Source organism: Podarcis pityusensis (assembly GCF_964106645.2).
Source record: "Podarcis pityusensis genome assembly, chromosome: 7".
In the NCBI taxonomy this organism is placed as follows: Eukaryota; Metazoa; Chordata; class Lepidosauria; order Squamata; family Lacertidae; genus Podarcis; species Podarcis pityusensis.
The window spans coordinates 65,668,397-65,690,922 of NC_138031.1; the positions used below are offsets into that span (position 1 = coordinate 65,668,397).

The following is a 22,526-nucleotide window of genomic DNA, read 5'->3' on the forward strand; positions in this document are numbered from 1 at the left end:
TGTAAAAGTAGTGATGAAAAGAGGGAATTGTTTTTAACTGTTTTTTAATTTTTTTCTCTTTGTATTTTGCATTGTGTATTTTTCTTTTTATTCTTGAATTTTTCTTTTTTGTTGATGTGATTCTTTCTTTGTGAAACTTTAATAAATATCATTTAAAAAAAATGGTTGAAACTTCTCTGATACAATTAAAAGAGTAGATAAATTAAGTGTGCATCCTAAAGATCTTACCTTTTTGAAGCTTTCTCAAACACTCTCTGGTTTTTGCTCTTATATATACATATCTATTTCAATGTCAATGCAGGTGGTGTTTCAGAGCCCTTTTAGCCTACTTGGACAGACTCCGGAAGGCCGCTCAACTTACACCTTTCCTAAGATAATGGGCCCCCTAAAGGTAAGTAGCTTAACTCATTGCTGGGGGTGGGGACACCCCAGTACCACCAGTTGTTATACCTCTTCCCCCTTCTCCGCATTTCATCGTTAAGATTAATTTCATTTTGTTCCTGTAGTCATTCAGGAATAGGTTTTGAGACGTAAAACAACTTAGACACTATGACACTAAAATCCTTTGACAAAAAAAAGGTACTATGGAAAAGGTACTATGATGCATATATGGTAGAAGTGTCTAAACATCAAACAATTTTGGGAAACAATATATAACGAAATGAAAAAAAATGTTCAGATATTCATTTAGGAAAACACCAGAAGGTTTTCTATTGGGAATAGTACCAGGAAGTCTAAAGGAAGAAGACAAGACATTATATTTATACGCAACAGTAGCCGCAAGGCTATTGATTGCGAAAAATTGGAAAAGTGGTATTATACCGACAAAAACAGAGTGGCTTGCCAAATTATTGGAGTATTACAATAAATCCAAAACAATGGGAGAAATGGGAAGGATCTCAAAAGAGAAGATAGACAGGGACTGGAAGGATACTTGCAAAACCATATTGAAAAATCAGAACTCCTATTAGAATAAACAAGTTCCGTTTTAAATACTGAAATACTAAATAAGATGGATAACAATGTGTAATAGAAAAAGGAGCATGAAATTAGGTTAAAGGTGTGTGAAAGAAAGTAACAGAAGTGGAAAGAAATTGCAATTGAGTAGATTGGAAGTCTAAAACAAAGGTGGGGTGAGGGGTGGTGGATGGTGATGGGAAAAGGAATTATCTGCGGGATTGAGTGTAGGTATGTTTGAACATTTTTAAGGATTGTATGAAATGTATGTTTGTATGCTTGTATATTCGCAATATGTGTGTATTAATGCTGAATTGTTTTAATAATAAAAACTTAAATAAAAATTTTTTTAAAAATCCTTTGACAAAATGTAGCCATGGTACTAGTTTGGTTTGCAGTGGAGTATACACCAGAAAAATGCACCCAAAACAATTGAGCAACTTCCCTACGAGGAAGGTTTACCTCCTCACAATTTACCACCCCACATCTCCCAATGTTGCTTTCCCCTCAACTAATCTCCAGTACTGGAAGTGAGTCCAAATGGAGAAAAGTTCATGGCAGACAGGGAGATTCTTCAGCACTCTCACCAATGCACCTCTTAACCGGGACACCTCACCCCACTTTGATATGTAATTGGGGCAGCCTTGCTTCTAAAGGCACAATGTGCCATCATCAATATATAGTAGGGCTGGCCTTCCAGAAGCTTGGGACTCCAACTCCCATCAATCCCTGCCAGCAGGGTCAATGGTCAGAGATGATGGGAGCTGTAGTCCAGACCTGGTGTATATAGTTCTCCACCCTGGTGTATAGTTTGGGCCTTGCATTGTGATCCTATGTGTATTTCCTCAGAGGAAAATGCTGCTGTATTGAAGAAGCCTTACACCCAGGTAGGGATGGAGGAGAAATTCAATTCAGTTCACATTTAAAGGTGAACTTACCTCATTCTCATTTTCTAAAACAAAATCTGAACCAAGACACAGCCATACTTGTACTTCTCTGAATTTTGCAAGGCAGTTCTCCAGCTGAGTAATGTGTACAGAAATCCATATATTAATGTGAAGTGTGCATATAAATGCATATATTAGTGAGAATATCTTACCAAAATGTATTGTTTAGGAGGAAATGCATGCAAAAATGTGTTTATTGTGAGATAGTTGCACTAAAATGCTGATAATTTTCATGAGGGTTATTTTAACTAAAATTTGCAGATTGCTCTAGAAATGTAGAGAACTGAATTTAAGACTGGAAAAATGAGAAATTGAGAAAACCAAAATTGAAAGATTTGTGTATCCTTTCTCTCAGGTAAGTATGCATAGGATTGCAGCTCAATGTACACTTACCTGAGAGTAAGTCTCCTTGAACTCACTGGCACATGCATAGGTTTGCCCTGTCTGCATTCTGCTATCACAATGGGTAACTATGAAGTGTTAACATTATTCTTCCTAGACTATCTTCAATGGCAGAAATCTCAATTTCAGCCATCTCACTTAGCTGTAATTTAAGTATTTATGTCTGTAAATCGCACTAAAAACTGCTCTATTTTTATACAGCAGATTTTAAGGTTATTTTCTACATTCCTTGCACATTTTGCAGTAGCAGCATGGAACGGGGAATTCTATATTAAAGACATCTAATTATATGTGTGAAAAGTAATTGAAAGCCTCCTCTCAGCCTGGCAATGCAAAATATTTGAACTCTGTCCCCAACAGTATGTTTCCCTTTCATCATCTTGATTATTCTTTTTCAAGCCTGCCAGATTGAATTTTCTGAGGTTCGTATAACAATCCCCACAGCTTGTGACTTGGGAAAGATCAGATTCATGATTCAGAGACTCACGAGCTCCCTTTTATTTGCATGCTCTGACAAGGGTAAGAAGATGAGTGATTGGTCCAAACTGAGTGCCCATGCGCTAGGCCACATGAGAATGTAGGAATCCATAAGAAAGGATTTTTGAATCAGAACAGAGAAGGGCCATGGTTCAGTTGTAGAGCATTTGCCTTGTATGCAAAGGTTCAAACCCCACCAACTCCACACAGGACTAGGAGAGAATCATTGCCTGAAACCTTGGAGATCCAAGTCAAGGTAGACAATTCAAAGCTAGAAAGACTGATAATTGTCTTACTCAGTATTAAGCTAGCTTCCTATGATAGCCAGAGGAAGCTCACAAAGGGAGCGTGACAGAGAGACGCATAATTAAAGGTCCACCAGCTCTCTCCCAGCAGTCAGATTGCACGTTAAATAACATACTAGGAAGAGCAATGGGGATAAGTACACTACTAGTGTCCCCTGACTGTCTGAAGTTAGAGAGAGGTAGATCTGGCAGTTTTAGTTTCTCTCGGCTTCTCATTTTTCCAGCTTCACCTTCAGTTTGCCCCATTTCTGCATTAGTTTAGCCAATTAAAAAAGTGTGCATTTTTGCAAGTGTTGCAAAAGTATTGCAAAAGTATTTGCAAGTTATTGAATTTTTGCAAGTTATTTTTTACAAATAAACACGTTTTTATGTGCACTTTCCCCCTAAGATGTGGTTTTGGATGCATTGTTTGGTTGGAGAATTGTGCTGCAACCTTTGTAGAAGTGCGCGTTTTGAGCAATACAGTGGTACCTTGGTTCTCAAACTTAATCTGTTCCGGAAGTCCGTTCCAAAACCAAAGTGTTTCAAAAATAAGGTGCTCTTTCCCATAGAAAGTAATGCAAAATGGATTAATCAATTCCAGACTTTTAAAAACAACCCCTAAAACAGCAATTTAACATGGATTTTACTGTCTAACAAGATCATTGATCCATAAAATGAAAGCAATAGACAGTGTACTGCAGTCACACAATCAATCAGTAGCTGAACTGGGTTCCACACAGCCACAAAAACAAAAAAAAAGAGCCGCAAAAACTAAAATGCAAAATAAACAGCAAAAACAGACAGACCTCAGTGTAACACTCAAATCAGAAGTGTGGCACTCGAAACAGAAGTGCCATGGAAGTGTAACACTCAAAACGGAGCATGTTCGGCTTCCGAAAAAAGTTCACAAACTGGAACACTTACTTCCAGGTTTGCAGTGTTTGGGTTCCAAGTTGTTTGAGTACCAAGGCATTTGAGAACCAAGGTACCACTTTATCGACATTTCAGTTTGTGTGTTGGTTCAGGGAGTGTGATTTAGGGAGTGTGATTCCCCCACCCTTTCTACCCCATGTGGAACCTCCCCCCACAAAGTAGAACCCTGGAAGATCCATATTCTAGGAGACTCTCTTCTCTGCTGTCTAACGTTTAGAGGGCAATGAGGCAGAGCCAGCATGTTCATACCTCCATCTTCCTTCCTGCGGTTCTAAACATATGCAATCCAATGTCTGAAGAGGGCAAGTATGTCTCTCGGAATGGATGCTCTCATTTTAGTGTCCACGGCTAAGAGCTGTCAAGGACCCTGCCCTCCATTAATTTGTCTAACTCTTGAAAAAGCTATCCGAGTTAATGTCAAGCACCTCATCGTGGCAATGGATCTTACACGTTAATTACGCCTCACATGAAGAAGCATTTCCTTTTGTTTATCTGAAAATTACTGCTAGTCAGCTTCAATGTTTGGCTTCTAGAGTCTGAGCAGAGAATAATTTATTCCTCTTCCCCGGTTGTAATTTCACAAACATTTATCGCATCTCGCACTCTTCCCTTTGTAATTGTTGCCTTAAATAAAAAAAGCCCCAAGTACTAACTTTTGTCTTCTTAGAGAAGGTGCTTCACGTTTTCCCTTGATTATTTAAGTTGCCTTTGCCTGCACTTTCTCCTACTCAACAATGTGGTTTTGAGGTGTGAGAGCCAGAACAGTACTTAACGTTTACCGTAAGTGTTGAAACACAGCTACATACATAAACCCAAGAGGAAGATGGATAACAGTCTCATACCAAATTGAACCACTGGATTTGTGTAGCTCAGGCCTGTCTTTACCTGGGGTGGAGAATCTAAGGCCTGGCGAGCAGGGGGACAAATGAGGACCTCCAAATTCTCCATCTGGCCCTCAGACCTCTCCCCAGCCTACAGCCCTTTGCTTCACACTCCAATTATTTTGCCTGCCAGGAAGCTGTCCCTGATTTCTGATAGCACCCCTTGCTTCTCTGGATAGATAGGAATGTGTGTGTCTAGAAAATAGCCTACCATATAAAGGTGAAACTTACATCTGTTGCTTTGCCCACTTAGGGCTCACCTTGGAGGCCAACAGTTTCCCAGAAAGACATGTGGCCCTCTGGCTGAAGTCCAGCCAAGCTGATTCCTTCCAGGTATTTTGGGTTACAACTTCCATCAACCCCGGCCAGCAGAAGATGGCGAAGGCTGGTTGGCACTGTACTGCCATCAGTTCTCCGCCATTTCAGACAGGATTCTTTCTCGACCTTACCTGGCGATACCAGGGATCAGCCCCAGAAAACTATTATACTCATGCAAAATTATAATATTTTAAAATTTTTTCTGACTTCCGGGGGCGGCGCGAACGGCAATGGCGGTCCTCTTCTGAACGGGAGAGGAGGCTCCGCAGGCAACGGGTCGTCCGCTACGGCGAAGCGGAGACCCACTTCGGAAAACCCCAGGCGGCAAGAGCCTGGGGTCTTGAGGCTCGGTGGGCGCCTAGAGCGACCCTCCAAGTGCAGAAGGAACCCCGTAAGGGGCTCCGGAGCACGGAGGGGGGTTGCGGCGCTGTGAGCTGTTTCACAGCCTGAGGAGCGAAGCCGCGCTGCTACTGTCGGTGAGCGCTGATCCCTTTTCCTGCTAAATTACGGACCCGGACGAAAAAGCAACTAATTTGTGAGTAAAAGACTGAATCACTTGAAATTTGAGATTTTAAAAGGGAAATTTGAATTGGCTTGAACTTGGCTGTGAGCGGAGAGACGTGGAAGCAGGAAGTCCGTCTTCCGCAGCCATTGAACTTGAAAAAAAGCAATCAGCTGGAGGAGTGGAGGCTGAAAGAAAGAGACTCTAAGTTTTACAGATCTAAGCATCTATTTGAACTTGCATTTTAAAGTAAAGACTTCAAGTTAAAGATTTGGGATTTCTATTTGCACTTGACTTTCCTCCTCTTATTGGATTACAAATTAAAAGGTGAAACCCAGAGTCAGGAGCTGCCTGAGTACTAAGGGAGCTGTCAGTACTGCAGATTTGGATACTGTATATTGGAACTTGAAACAATCTGAGGGTATTGAGACCTTTTAAATTTGAAACATTCTTTTTGGAGATAAATAAGCACTGTCTGCAACAAGGTGACCATTTATAAACTCTGCTAAACATTTGTATTTGAAGGTTCTTGGACATTAAATTAGACTCTGAAAGACAGATTAAGCTCCCTCTAGAGGATTGGATTATAACAGTGATTTTACATACACTTTTTACTTTCGATTCCTTTGCTGTTTGCTTGCTCTGGACCTTTCCATTCCCATGGGAACAACTCAGTGTGACCTTGACTGACAGATAACGTTGGAATGAGTGGCACAAGAAAAAGAGGGAGAGCTAAACAAACAACTCTAACAACTCTAACCTCAGCTTCACAGACACGCAGATCATCTGTGCCTACTTTGCCCTCAGAAGTGGAGGGTGAGGGCGAAGCAGAGCAGTTACAACTGGAAGATATGGCCTCAGGAGCATCTGCTTCTGTACTAGACAAAATCTTTGAAAAATTGGAAGCTTTGGACAAGAAAGCAGATGCGCAATCAGCAAAGATTGATAAAAATACAGAATGTCTAAATAAATTAACCACACAAGTGGCACAGAATGCACAAGCAATTGGACAGCTAACGGAGGCCTCAGCAGAAAATCGGAAATTGACTGAGGACACCAGACAAAGATTTGAAAATTTAGAGCAAGAGGTAAGACCACTCACCAAACAAGTTGGGGAACACCAGATTTATCTCTCGATGATAGAACTGCGAAACCGTGAGAACAACTTAAGGATTAGATCACTACAAGAGGCAGAAGAAGGAAATCTAACTGAGTTTTTGACCAAAGAATTCTCCAAGTTCTGGAACTTGGAAGAAAAGGACTTCAAAATTGTGTCAGCTTTCAGACTTGGAAGATTCATAAAGAAGGAGAGGCCCAGAGACTGTTTGATAACACTGAGATCAAAGGAGGAAAGGGATAAGATTTTGGGACTACACTTTGTAAAATCACTGGAGGTGTTGGATAGAAGAATTGAAATTTATAAAGATATCCCAAGACTACTGCTTGACCTTAGAACCGCCTATTCTGAACTTGTTAAACTACTAAGGAGCAACGCAATTCCATTCAGGTGGGAATTTCCTCAAGGATTATCTTTTACCTTTAGAGGGAGAAAGGTCAAAGTGAGAACACTGGAAGAGAGAGACAAATTCCTGTCTACACACGGAGAGGACCTTCAAAAAAGAATTGAACTACCTCCTGGGCCTGAGGCAACGCCAATACCAACATCAGCATCTGTGGAACCTGAAGACCCTGAGAAGCTACCACCCCTTGAAAAATAAGACTTGCTGGAAAATAAAACACCAAGGTGGCTTTCACCTTTGGAAGCCAAGGCCCGAAAAAGACCCAATATGGAGGCTAAATGGCCAAAATATTGGGAAATACTAGAAAAGGATGGAGACAAATGGAAATTGCAGAGTCTAGAGAAAATGAAAGACAAAGTGCGAGATTGGTTACATTACGCTCAGATCAAAGAAGTTTTTAAAAATGATAAGAAATTAGGGTTCCAGGTGGAGAAATCGAAACTAGAAACAGAATTGTTAGAACCAAAGATTAAGGTACTTTCAAGGATGTATAACTTGCTGTTGAAATGGAATACACAAGACGAAACGGTTAAATCGGCTATGATAAGGTGGGCACAGGACATTGGGCATAATATCATGTTTGAGGACTGGGAGAGGTTGTGGAGTAATGGATTGAAATTTACTGCATGTAACGCCCTGAAAGAAAATGTAATGAAAATGATTTATAGATGGTATATGACCCCAGTCAAACTTGCTAAAATTTACCACCTGTCTGATAATAAGTGTTGGAAATGCAAAGAGTGTGAGGGAACGTTCTTCCACCTCTGGTGGACTTGCCCTAAAGTGAAGGCGTTCTGGGAAATGATTTATAATGAACTGAAAAAGGTATTTAAATATACCTTCACTAAGAAACCAGAGGCTTTCCTTTTGGGTATTGTCGGCCAAGGGGTGGCAAAGAAGGACCAGACATTTTTTATGTATGCAACAACAGCAGCAAGGATACTTCTCGCAAAACACTGGAAAACTCAAGATCTACCCACACTGGAAGAATGGCAGATACAACTGATAGACTACATGGAACTGGCTGAAATGACTGGCAGAATCCGTGACCTGGGAGAAGAGAGGATCGAGGAGGATTGGAAGAAATTTAAGAACTATTTACAAAAGCATTGTAATTTGAGTGAATGCTAAATAAGATGCTAGACTAAAACAACTGAGCACCACTAAATTTAGAAGTTTTTTAAGAAAATAAGTAAGACTCTGAAAACTTAGCTCCTTTTGAGAATTATATGATTATGAAATATAGAAGGGATATAAGATTTTAAATAAGATGATAAATTGCTGACAAAATGTTTTAACGATGAAAATGGGAGCGGGAGATGTGAGGAAGTCCAAAGAAAATGTGAAAATATGTCAAGATCGATGTTACATTGTTTATCATGTCTATTTTTATTGTAAAATTTAATAAATTGCTTTAAAAAAAAAATATATAATATTTTAAAATTTTGGATACCAGCTGCATTCACACACTGGCACGTTTAACACTGTGTGCATAAGCAAAAATATGCTGAGCACGTGTGGTTGGGTCTTAATATTCAGGGTTCTCCAGGAACAGATTCTGATCTTAGTAGACTGAGAAGAATGTGTAGCTGTTTTATTGAAGAATCCAAATCTTTAGATTGGCAACCAAAGCAGGCCTATGCGAAGCTTGTCTGAGGCCCAGGGCATGAGTCTTGTTAGAATAAAGTTATATACTCAAACAAAAAAAGCACCCGGTCCCTGGCAGGGTCCCCCAGCCAACTTAAGCCTCCAAGCCCAGGGGAAGTGTACCCAGCTGCCTTCCGCCTCTTCATGGGCCTGATCCAGAGTCCTTTTTGCTCAGCCCATCTCAGGTCATCAGACTTTCTCAGGATAAGAAACATGGACAGCTGCTTGCCGTGGCAACACGTCCCTTAGTTTTCCAAAGCCATCAAATTACAGCATTGTTGTTATTGTTTTCCCCCTCAGAACAATTAATAAAAATTGGAATAAGAAAAGAATGTCACAAGAACATGGTACAGAATAGTATGGCGAATACTGCAGTAAGGCGTATTCTAGGTTTCTACATCTGGGCTGCTTCCAGATGGTTGGCTTTTAGTGCCACCGAAGCATTGTTGTTCTGTTGAAAGCTGCAAGCAGAATTGTAATGAACCTACCACACAATTAGGGAATACTGCGCCTTTTCTATAAGTACATTCCACTATGCTCTGTCCACACTAGGGAACATAACATAAAACATCACATCACATCATATCACATAAAACATAAAATACCTTTTGCATCTTAGTGCACATTCACTACAACCTTTAAGGTGGGTGGCATTGTTATAAAGTCTGACTCAGCAACTCTGGCTGTCCTGAGAATGCCAGATTTAATGATGCCACTTGTATTCACAGAGTCCACACTCTTCAAACAAAATTGGCTGAAGGTCTTGCCATAGATATAATGGAACTTTGCACCATCTGAATAGCATTTAGGCAGAGCGGCTTCTTTTATCTCTCTCTGTCTCTCCAGCAGCCAAGAACTGGCAGGAGACCTCCATCTCCTTTGTACAGCCTACTCCAAGATCATTTATTTTTTCTGTTCTTCAGGAGTCGGCAAGAGCCTCACTTGTGAGATAACTGGTTAAACACTCCAATCCAGATTCTGCGAGACAAGTCAGTTCACTGTGAGATTAAAGCTTTGTGGCATTTTTCATCATTGATATGGCACTTGTATTACAGGATGCTTTCCCATTTCTTGCTAATTATATCGTACCACAGTAGCTACATGCACATCGAAACATTTGCATATTGGCAAAATTACATAGGCCTATAAGATGGATAAATGGAGCAAGCACCACTTCTTAGCTATTGAATCTTCATTATTGTTTTCTTTCACTTAGGCAAATGAGATGCTCCTTTTTAACAAGAGGATCACTGCCAATGAAGCACGGACCCAAGGACTCGTGACGGAGGTTTTTGCTGACAGTACTTTTCAGCAAGAAGTTTGGACAAGGCTGAAAGCATATGCTAATCTTCCTAGAAATGTTCGTAATAACTACAGCACACACTATTCATAACAGTGCAACCCTATACATGTTTACTCAGGAGTAAATCTCATTGTGCTGAAGAGGGCTTACTTCCTATTATGTGTGTTTAGGACTGCCTCCTTAATCATATTAAAACACTGAGCCAACTACCACTCAAAATGCCAACAAATGTTTGTTAGAATAGCTAAAAAAGATGTCATTACATAGGCTCACTAATGAGACAGAGAACCAAAAAAATGAACCGTTCACACATCAATTTTCACGTGTGATCTCAAATGACAATATTTTCTTTCTTTGTATCCTGCAAAAATCAGGCTGCATCCCAGTCATCCCTAACTATGAAGGCACAGTCTCTAGGCAACCCTTGGGAGTATTTCTGCGGCAGAAGCAGCTGCTGGAAAAGAACTTTCTTTGACAGCAGGATTTTAGTAGATGCTCTTCTCCTGGTCATAAGAAAAGGGGAAGAACTATAGCTCAGTGGGTAAAGCACAGGGTTTGCATACGGTAAGTCCCAGGTTCAATCCTTGAAACCTGCATATGGTAAGTCCCAGGTTCAGTCTCTTGCCTGAAACCCCACAGAGCCTCTGCCGGTCAGAGTCAATACTGTACTGGAAAGGCCAATGCTCTGGTTCAGGTTGGCAGCTTCTTATGTTCCTTTGCGTTGGCAGTAGGGGAGGAATTTGGCTTGGTCCTCAATCTCATGCAAACCTACTTAATTTGTACTTTCTGAGACTATACCCCAAAATTCACACCTCTCTGGAATTTATGGTGAAATTCTCCACCAAAATAATTGTCTACAAAAATGAGTATGTAAGTGCAGGGAAATGTACATATTTTTGAAAATAGCATGCAAACCTGTATTCTAGCATAGAGCGCTCTGGTGTCATTGGGAGTTTCCCCGGCCAAGGGGAATTGCCACACTGGGGGAGGGTTTGCAGCTGAAGAGTGAAGAGTTAAACCTCTTCTCTCCGTGCACTGGCAAAAATCCACCCCATGCTCCACATTATTTTTTTCAAAATCCACTGATGATGCATGCTATGCATTTAACATAACCTGTACCTAGGCATTCCTGATTAAGAATCGGCAGACAGGAAGCATTTGTAATGCTAATAAACATTGTAGCCATCAAAGGCTTTTGATTCCCCTTAGGAGTCTGTTTTAAGTCTTCTGTGTGAAAATGCCCTAAGTAGAAAAGGAGCCGGCAGCCAGGGCTCACTGAAAAGAGCAGGGGAAAGGGGGCAACCTGAAGTAGCTGTGGATATGGGAGCCGCCTTTAAAGAAACCCCAAGTAAGGCACCACAGAAGTCACATTTAAAGTAAGGTTACCAGATTTTTTTCAATGAACCCAGAGGCACTTTTCAGCTTCAATGGATTTTGTATGGGGACTGGTTTGTACATCCGGGGACTGTCCCCAGGGATGTCTGGTAACCTTAATTTAAAGACACTAAGCCCAGGAGCTCATAGATATGTTGTTGTTGAGTTGGGTGTGTGTGTGAACCATTATAATATTTCACTTTGGTTGCCAAAATACCTGTTCTTGGCTGTCTAACTTGTTATATAGTCCAGTTTGTGAATAAGGCGCTCTTGGGAGATGGGCCTGCAATAGAACATGGCTGTTTGCAGTGGTGGACTTTGGTCCTTTGGCACCGTGTTGAGCCCAAAATTTGGCACTCTCACTCCCGCTCCTCACACTGCCTTCCCAAAACCAGAGCCCTCCCTGCTCCTTCCCAAAGCTGGAAAAGCACTAACTAGGTGTTATGTACTGAGTTGAATAGGAGCCAAAAGGCAGCAGTCTGATTGGTCCTAGAATAATAGGATTCAGAATGCAGCAGGCTGATTGGTCCTAGAACAATAGGGTCCAGAATGCAGCAGTCTGATTGGTCCTAGAACAATAGGATTCAGAATGCAGCAGTCTGATTGGTCCTAGAACAATGCAGCAGTATGATTGGTGTACAGGAGCCACCATATCCAGCTTCAGGTGGAAGTGAATCCGCAACCTGATTGGCCTACAGGAGAATCCCAGAATTAGCCAATCACATGCGGCCCATTGTGTAAATAATGTATATAAAGCAGATATTTTGGGGGAACTTTCATTCCTCACTACTATGAGCTGAATAAAGAGCATGAAATCCACACTCAACTCCGAGTATATTTCACTAGGCTTTGGGAAGGAGGGAGGACCCGAGGACCCTGTCAGAGGCTCACGCCTCCTTCCCAAAGGCTGGCGCCTTTGAGACAGTGCCCTCTTGGCTCAGTGCCCAGTGCATGCACAAAGCTCACACAGCCCTATATCCTCCTCTGCTGTGAGGAGCTCTCCCCAGCAGTGTGAATTTTGCCAAGAAGACTCTCGAGTTTGTGCTCCAGCAGATGACACCCTCGAAAAACAAGCCACTGTGTTCTGTGGCCTCCGAAAGAGTGTTCAAAAGCAGCCCCACACAGCGGGCCTGAATTATGTCTGCTCATTCCTCGCTTATCTTCATTTGTTAAGTCAGAGCTCTGTGTCAGATTACTGGCTCTGTAAAACTCACAATCCTTCTATAACAAAAAGCATCTTAAACCTAATTAAAAGCTCAATTACCCACTGTGGTTCTCCGAAAGCCAGGGACCAACATGGTGATAATCCCTGAAACATCTTACTGCTGCTTTGCAAAAGCCCCGATTTGAATTTTAGGGCACGTTCACACTACTTGACAGCAGGCATTCAGTCCTTCAGATGCAGGCACCTTATTGAGGTGCTGCACATACAAGCAACACCATTCTCACGTTGTCCCTTTCCCTTCACAATTTACAATCTGCTTTGCCTTGAAAATGTATTTATCAACACATTCAAATCAGGGCTTTGGGGAATTAGCAATAGAGTGCTGTTCTAGTGCATACCAGTAGTAGCCAGTGGGCTAGAGTGGCTTTGCTCAACTGGCTTCCTAACATAGAGGTCACTGCCAGTAACCGAGAGGAGTGGAGAAGTGGGGAGGCTGTCGCAGTGCCAGGGCAGCAGCAGGGGCCTTGGATTGGCTCCACTGCTGTGCCTGCGCTGTGCGGACCTCCCTGCCACCTCGTCCCTCTTGGTTACTGGCAGCAACTGCTATGTTGGGAAGCCAGCTAAACAACATTGGTCCACCCTGCTCTGCGGGTGGCGCTGTGGATTAAACCACACAGCCTAGGACTTGCCGATCTGAAGGTTGGCGGATCGAATCCCCGCAACGGCGTGAGCTCCCATTGCTTGGTCCCTGCTCCTGCCATCCTAGCAGTTCGAAAGCACGTCAAAGTGCAAGTAGATAAATAGGTACCGCTCTGGCGGGAAGGTAAACAGTGTTTCCGTACGCTGCTCTGGTTCGTCAGAAGCAGCTTAGTCATGCTGGCCACGACCCAGAAGCTGTACGCCAGCTCCCTCGGCCAGTAAAGTGAGATGAGCGCCACAACCCCAGAGTCGGTCACGACTGGACCTAATGGTCAGGGGTCCCTTTACCTTTAAAAGAGAGCCAGTGTGGTGTAGTGGTTAAGAGCGATAGACTTGTAATCTGGTGAACCGGGTTCAGGTCTCCGCTGCTCCACATTCAGCTGCTGGGTGACCTTGGGCCAGTCACACTTCTCTGAAGTCTCTCAGCCCCACTCACCTCACAGAGTGTTTGTTGTGGGGGAGGAAGGGAAAGGAGAATGTTAGCCGCTTTGAGACTCCTTTGGGTAGTGATAAAGCGGGATATCAAATCCAAACTCTTCTTCTCCTCTTCTTCTGCCAGACACTACTAGTGTGCACACGTGAATGTGAGAGTGTGAATGACCACACTCACTTTGGGCCATATCCACAGCTGACAAGCAGCCCACGGAGGACTGGCCAAGGATCAATCTGTCCCCTGAGGGGGAGGGGGAGCATAGCCACCCTGAACATGTTGAATGATACCACTGTCACCTAAAATAATAATAATAGAACACTACATCCAGTATGCTTTACCAAAATGTGTAGCATGTCTGAAGCAAGGAGGCCCCTGCCCTCGTGGTTGTTGGGATGTGATTAGATGCTAGGAGATGATATATTTATTAGACATCATCCTATCTTCCTCATGTTTGTGAGTTCAGCAGAGTGCCATCCCTTTGCAACTTAAAAGGGAAGCTTAGGATAGTTTTAGTCTTTTTAGTTGATAAGTAATCCAGGATGCTTTAAGGCAGACTAGATTTTCCTGGCATTGCCCCCTTTTGCCCCTCCCGCTTAAAATAATAATCACACACAAAACAGTCTTGTAAAAGGCAAAAATAACATTTGCTCACTCAGTATGCTTCTTGTAGAGTAACTGATAACAGCAGCTTTGTTCGGGCAGGCTTAGAACGGTAATTCAGTTACTAAGACATAAGTGTAGCTTAAAAACACAGGTGTTTTCACACTGGTGAAAATGTTGGAGAAAAGCGGAGAGTGCCCTGGCAGGAAGAAGGATATATATATATATATATATATATATATATATATATATATATACACACACACACACACACACACACACACACACTGTGTATATCTATATCTATATCTATATCTATATCTATCTATACACACACACACACTATATATATATATATATATATATATATATATATACACACACACACACACACATATACTGTATATATATATATATATATATATATATATATATATATACACACACACATATACTGTGTATATATATATATATATATATATGCATACATACACACACACACACCGTATTTTTCGCTCTATAGGACGCACTTTCCCCCTCCAAAAATGAAGGGGAAATGTGTGTGCGTCCTATGGAGCGAATGCAGGCTTTCGGTGAAGCCTGGAGAGTGAGAGGGGTCGGTGCGCACCGACCCCTCTCGCTCTCCAGGCTTCAGGAAGCTATCCGCAAGCCTGTTCCTGCCGGGCTCCCAAGGCTTGCGGATAGCAGCCCAAAGCCCAAAGCCCAGGGAGCACAGCGCTGCACACCCCGGGCTTGGGGCAGCTATGCGCAAGCCTTCGGAGCCCGGCAGAAGTTCCCGCCAGACTCCCAAGGCTTGCGGATAGCAGCCTGCAGCCCAAAGCCAAAACAGCGAGACGAGGCGCTGCGCAGCCCTCAGTCTCGCTGTTCTAGCTTCAGGATGGCTGCGCAAAGCCTCCGCAGGGCAGCGGGGTGCCTTCACCTCACTGCCCTGCGGAGGCTACAAAGGATGTCCCCGAAACCTCAAGCCTTTGGAGTGCAGCTTCGCTCCAAAGGCTTCAGGGATCTTTGAGGCTGGCGGTGGGGGAAAGCAGTGCTTCCCCCCACCGCCAGCCCCACAAGCTCGGGGGGCAGCGGCAAGGCTGCACGCAGCCTTTGTGCTGTTCCCAGACCTGCTCTTGAACGCACCTTGTTTTAGAGGGGGAGAACAAGAAAAAAATCCCCCCCCCCTGTTCTCACCCTCCTATGGTCCGGTGCGTCCTATAGAGTGAAAAATACGATATATATATATATATATATATATATATATATATATATACACACACACACACACACACACACTATACATTATATATATATATATAAAGGTAAAGGTACCCCTGCCCGTACGGGCCAGTCTTGCCAGACTCTAGGGTTGTGCGCTCATCTCACTCTAGAGGCCGGGAGCCAGCGCTGTCCGCAGACACTTCCGGGTCACGTGGCCAGCGTGACGAAGCTGCTCTGGCGAACCAGCACCAGAGCAGCACACGGAACGCCGTTTACCTTCCCGCTATCAAGCAGTACCTATTTATCTACTTGCACTTAAGGGTGCTTTCGAACTGCTAGGTGGGCAGGAGCTGGGACCGAACGACGGGAGCTCACCCCGCCGTGGGGATTCGAACCGCCGACCATGCGATCGGCAAGTCCTAGGTGCTGAGGTTTTACCCACAGCGCCACCCGCGTCCCCATATATATGTGTGTGTATATATATATATATATATATATATATACTCTCTCTCTATATATATACTCTCTCTCTCTCTCTCTCTCTCTCTATATATATATACACACACACCGTATTTTTTGCTCTATAAGACTCACTTTTTCCCTCCTAAAAAGAAAGGGGAAATGTGTGTGCGTCTTATGGAGCGAATGCAGGCTGTGCAGCTATCCTAGAAGCCAGAACAGCAAGAGGGATTGCTGCTTTCACTGCACAGCGATCCCTCTTGCTGTTTTGGCTTCTGAGATTCAGATTTTTTTTTTCTTGTTTTCCTCCTCCAAAAGCTAGGTGCGTCTTGTGGTCTGGTGTGTCCTGTAGAGTGAAAAATACGGTGTGTGTGTGTGTGTGTGTGTGTGTGTGTGTGTATACTCTCTCTCTCTCTATATATATATACACACACACAGTGTGTGTGTGTATATCCATACTCTCTTCCTGTTAGGGCACAAGGCGGGTGGGTTGTTATCACAGAGCTCTCTCTAGCAAGTTTACGGGAAGACTGTGAGCCTCAGCGCCTTCTGACGAAACATGAATTGTTGGTTTGACTGCATTTTAAAATCCCACAGTAGTTTCCCCATGTAATAAAGAACCCTGGAACACTAGGGCTCTACATCACATATGGCGCCTCCATGAGTGGAAGCAAATCCTGTGCTTCGGACGCACAGCTAGCACACCTATCCCTGCTCACGTTTTTTGTGACTTGCGTAACCTTGTGACCTGAACAGGCCTCACAGTCTGTGGCAATTCTGTGCCGCAGCTTATAAGATAAGCGCAACAATATTGCACCAGAGCAGCAATTAGGAACAACAAGAACAAAAAAAAAAATCTTCCTAGTATTGCTATGTTAATTAACACCTTGGTCTCTCTCGACAAATAGGATGAAAACTTGCCAATAAATTCTAGTTCAGCAATTTCACACTGGAGCCTTTCTTTGCTGAAGAACTTCAGCTTTCAGATCAATAGCAGAATTTCCTGGTAGATGGAAATGTAATCTCACTGGCGCTCTTTTCTTTAAGGTTCCACAAGATTCTTGATTTTGATGCTACCTCCTGGAGCAGAAGCATTCAGATGGTGGACACTGAGCTCCACACAACTGGCATAATAGAAGCCAACTTCTAGGGGCTGAGGGATCTTTGCCCCCCAATAAAATATTTGAGGGCCCCCCTCCAAGTTGATAGGCATTGTCATTCAAATGGTGTATGTGCGCTGCATCATGTGATCGATTATGTGGGGCGGGGCTTACCTCCCCCCATATTTTATTCAAGTTGGTACCCAATGGCATTGCCTCCAACATTTCTCCAATAAAAATAGGAATGTCCTATTCTATAATAATAATACTAATACTACTACTACTACTAATAATAATGTCATATTAGTAGTAGTAGTAGTATTTCTACCTCACCCATCTGACTCGCTTGCCCCCCAACCACTCTGGGCATTTTCAAATGTATATAAAAACATAATAAAACATTAAACATTGAAAAACTTCCTATTTCTCCAATGAAAATAGGGATGTCCAAAGGAAAAACATTCCAGGATCAAATGAGAAACCAGGATGGCGTCTGTAAATCCAGGACTGTCCCTAGTAAATAGGGACACTTGGAAGAGCTGCAACTGGAAAGGTTGCAGAAGGTACTTTGCACTTGATTTTTTTCTTTCTAATGAGGGAGATTGAGGCCACTTTGACCAGAACTGGATTACTGAACAGGTTAACAAGACCTTGACCCAAGGTTCCATGATATGGCACTGGTTTTGATTATGGTGTCACTCCTGAAGATTTTTTTAAAAAAAAAACTAAAATAGGACTTAATTAGAAGAACAAGTTTGTTTTGATTAAGTTGTGCACAGAGACTCCTCAGCAATTTTCAAGTGGGGGGAGAATTGTATTGGGTGTGACCAGCATCTTGTACTGGTTCTATCTCTTCCAATAGGGCTTGCTTGGGATAATATCCCAGTTGAATTTATAGTAGGTTGTTTGCCCTTATGTGACTAGAGCCCCCAAATGTGCAGAAACCAATAAGGCATCCTTCATTTTGAGCGACTATTTTTTTTTCTATTTCATCCCCATCCCAGTCTCTAGCCCTCTCCAAGCAGTTAATGAGAAGTGTGGAAAAGGAAAAACTGCATGCAGTCAATTCACAAGAGTGTGACCAGCTTGTGGAAAGATGCTTTTCAGACGAGTGCATGAATGCTGTAACAAGCTTCTTCCAGAAGAAGTCAAAAGTATAATATTGACCGTGGGGGAAAGGATTTTTATTGGCCCTGTGGAATTTGCCTTTGCGTCTATGTTCTGTATGTATTTTTAGTCTCTCTTACACCAGCGCTAAGTAAGGGATGATGTATCGTATGGTGTAATGCATGTGACAGGATGACCTGGTGATGCAGTTCTCCTCCAAGCAGTCTCATTGCTTGGATGGGCTGGTCCCCGGTCCCCTAGTGCCAATCAAGATCCTTCTGCAATGCTGACAAGTGCTATTCCTCATGAATACAGCCTGTCAGTGTATATATTATGTATTAGCTACACTGAGTTCATGCATGTCAGGCTTAAAATTGATTGCCATACTGCATCAGCTCCTTGCTGGCTTGTTTCTTGGCTCTTTACGATCAGAATATTTCTGTTTCTGGGTATGTTAAATGTACATAAGTGTACAGAGGCATACCCAGGGTCACTCATGACCTTGGCAAGGAGCTGCCTGTGCTCGATCTTGCCACGACGGTGCTGCTTCATTGCCACACAATATATGACATACACCCCATAGTCTGATAGGTGATTTTTGTGCCCTGGGTGGGTGGGTGGGGTCTGTTTCACCAACCTCTATGTATGCCTCTGTATATGTACACAATTGCCTGTAAATGCACACATTTGTATTGATGCCTGACATAAGGTAACAATGGCCTCAATGCATCACTATGATAGGGTAATTTGGAGATGCACCAGTGAAGGAAAATTAATGACAGTCTTATTCTTGTCCGGGGACGCGGGTGGTGCTGTGGGTTAAACCACAGAGCCTAGGACTTGCCGATCAGAAGGTCGGCGGTTCGAATCCCTGCGATGGGGTGAGCTCCCGTTGTTCGGTCCCTGCTCCTGCCAACCTAGCAGTTCAAAAGCATGTCAAAGTGCAAGTAGATAAATAGGTACCACTCTGGCGGGAAGGTAAACGGCGTTTCTGTGTGCTGCTCTGGTTCGCCAGAAGTTGTACGCCGGCTCCCTCGGCCATTAAAGCGAGATGAGCGCCGCAACCCCAGAGTCGGCCACGACTGGACCTAATGGTCAGGGGTCCCTTTACCTTTACCTTTTTATCCTTGTCCAGCTAGTATAATTCAAGGATGGGACTGCATTGTTAGTGAGTATATAAGCATGATCTTGTCAGTGTTCACTGGTAATCATTTACTGTAAAAAACAACAAAACAACAAAACACAAAAGTACTGGGAAAGCAACATCATGCAGAATAATGAAAATGTACTTTGAATGTGTGCAATGACTCCCCGTTGTGAAAACCCAACGATTCTTGCTGTGCTCCTTAGGATGCAATTGTAAAGTGCACAGTATACCACTGACTTATTCTTTTTAGACTACTGACGCTTTGTAATAAATAAATATGTAGGCAACCATTTTGTGCAAGAACAAAATAAATGACAAGTCTAAAGGAAGATCTTAACAAAGGTTGTGTATTTTCCTTTTCATACATCCACAGAATCGCGGTGCAAGCACATCATACGTTTAAAGCACTCTCATTCCATGGTTTCCTCCCCCAAAGGATCCCAAAGAGATTTTCCTTGTTTGCACTCTGGCAACAGAATGAAAGTTACTTTATTACAAAGTCTATGCAGTGGGAGAAATTTCTGTGCAACTCAACATTTTGTAAAAGCTCAATTAATGTGATTTTATATTTTCAAACATCCCGTAGAACAGGTCATGCTACTGTTTTCCTGTGAAATTCTGCCCTTTGCAGTGCGCTTAACATCATCATCAGCGTTGCACTGAATTTTTGCGATGTATGTTTTAGATTCCTTTCTCTTACCACCCTGAAATTTGTGGAGATATCAAGAGAGTTTGCAAAAAACGAAAGAACAAAAATCACAAAGAAAGGGGGGGGGGAGAGAACTCAACCACATCTTCAGCACTTGATCCAGCTAATTCCAGTTACCTGGCTCCCTATAGTATCGTTTTAAACTGTACACCTTAAATTAAATGCATGCCTACTCATAAATAAGTCCCATTGAGTTCAATGAACTTACTTCTGGATAAGTGACTTCAGTTTCCTAGTAATCTGTGCCAGAAACCATAACCCCCAAATGAATTGTTCACTTTTCTAAACTTTGGAGCAAGACAATGCAGGTAAATGTGGCTACAAATTTTTCAACACCATAAACTGGGGTGAATAAGTAGGATCTGTAGCTCCTGAAACAAAAAATAATTTTGGTACCTGAGCAGGTCCTGGGAGGCAAGAGAGAGGTGGAGCAATGAGATGGGGAAGACCAAAGACTTTCATTGAGACTGGGATAGAACCCACCAGTTTTTGAAGGTGTGTAGATGCAGCACAGCATAAAAGTGTGTGCGTGGTTTTTTTCCTTTTAATGATGGGAGTTGTAGTCCATTGATGAACTACAGCTCACAACAGCCCTGACTCCTGATGTGATCACCTGCACTCCACAAATGAAAATTATGTGGGTTTTGCAGTGTATAAAAGATGGAAGATGCCAAGGGAAAACAGAGGAAGGCACAACTGGATGACAACATTGTGTGGATATGCTCCAAAAAGTAGTGAAAGGAGCACAGGTATTCCATACTAAAAGTGCAAGCACCCTTATCCCACAGTGTTCAGTGGGGTTTCTTCCCTAGAAAGTACATTTACAATTGCACCCTTAATAAGCTAGTTCTACATGCTAAGGGAAAGAGCTGATGTTCTCTTTTTAAGGAGCCATCTGTTAAAAGCTGAAAGTAGGATACAAATTAAATAAAGAAATAAAACAGGATAAAAGACCCAATGGCATTGGTAAATGCACAACTGGAAAGTAAAATTCTAGACGTGAAATCTGATGGTGTCTTTGAATTCTGCAGTATGCTGTTTCTGGAGAAATAACAGAAAATGCACTTTGCAGTTGTAGTACATATGAAGTACTCTCAACATGCAGGCAATTCAAGCAAGTGAGGCTAGGATTTTAATCTATGTAAAGTGCTGTTTTTTCCTCTAGGGATACAGAGCTCCCCCTCCCCACCTCTGTTGTTGTTAATAAGTAGGTCATTCCTATATTTTTAGACAGGAGAGTAAACTAACTGTTTGAACTCTTCCATCTGAGGGTGAAAAACATTGATTATTACACTTCTATGCCGCACAAAAGCACCTGTAGTGTTTACTCTGACCCATCAAATATTTATCATTGTTCCTGAGAGGCTATTTCAATTGCGAAGAAGGCAATGCTCTTTTTTAAAAAAAACTTGTTATCTCCATGGGAAGTGGAGAGATATGGAGCACATAACTCTAAAATCTTAGAAGAACAAATCATACTGGCCAGCTTAAGAAATGTAGCTATAGAATTCTGATTCAGATATTCAAAAGGGAAAACCAAAGGAGGGGCAAGTTAGCTGTTTAAGAAGCAGACCAAGGAACGCTCTATGAATACTATGCAACTAGCTAGCTGTTGCATATAGAAAGTATTATTCTGATGGACAGCGGCTGGGGAGGGATTTTTACTGCCTTACTTCTGTGTTGTAGCAGAGGCTGAGCTGCCTACGGTCAGGTGTACGTTTTCCTGCCCAGTATACCTGAAGGAGCGTCTCCACCCCCATCGTTCTGCCTGGACGCTGAGGTCCAGCGCTGAGGGCCTTCTGGCGGTTCCCTCATTGCGAGAAGCAAAGCTACAGGGAACCAGGCAGAGGGTGGTAGTGGCGCCCACCATGTGGAATGCCCTCCCATCAGATGTCAAAGAGATAAACAACTACCTGACATTCAGAAGATATCTTAAGGCAGCCCTGTTCAGGGACGTTTTTAATGTATGACATATTAGTCTATTTTTGGTCTTTGTGGAAGCCGCCCAGAGTGGCTGGGGAAATCCAGCCAGATGGGCGGGGTACAAATAATAAATTATTATTATTATTATTATTATTATTATTATTATTCCTTCAAAAAAACCCTACTGCTTTAAGAATAGCACTGAATTTCCCCTCACTGACGGAATGGAAGCCATTAGTGTCGGCTTAACCCAGGGGCAGGCAACCTAGGGCCCGGGGGCCAGATGCGGCCCAATCGCCTTCTCAATCCGGCCCGCGGACGGTCCGGGAATCAGTGTGTTTTTACATGAGTAGAATGTGTGCTTTTATTTAAAATGCATCTCTGGGTTATTTGTGGGGCATAGGAATTCATT

The 22,526-nt window shown here is 42.7% G+C and overlaps 1 pseudogene across 1 annotated transcript in view; it reads left to right on the forward strand.

The window, feature by feature from the left end:
- Positions 1-19,125, forward strand: part of LOC308481836 (enoyl-CoA delta isomerase 2-like) — a 37,610-nt pseudogene extending 18,485 nt beyond the window's left edge. The window contains exons 4-6 of the transcript XR_013991431.1: positions 302-391; positions 10,088-10,231; positions 18,233-19,125. The product of XR_013991431.1 is annotated as an enoyl-CoA delta isomerase 2-like (transcript). The remainder of the gene's footprint in view (positions 1-301; positions 392-10,087; positions 10,232-18,232) is intronic.
- The last annotated feature ends 3,401 nt before the right edge of the window (positions 19,126-22,526 follow it).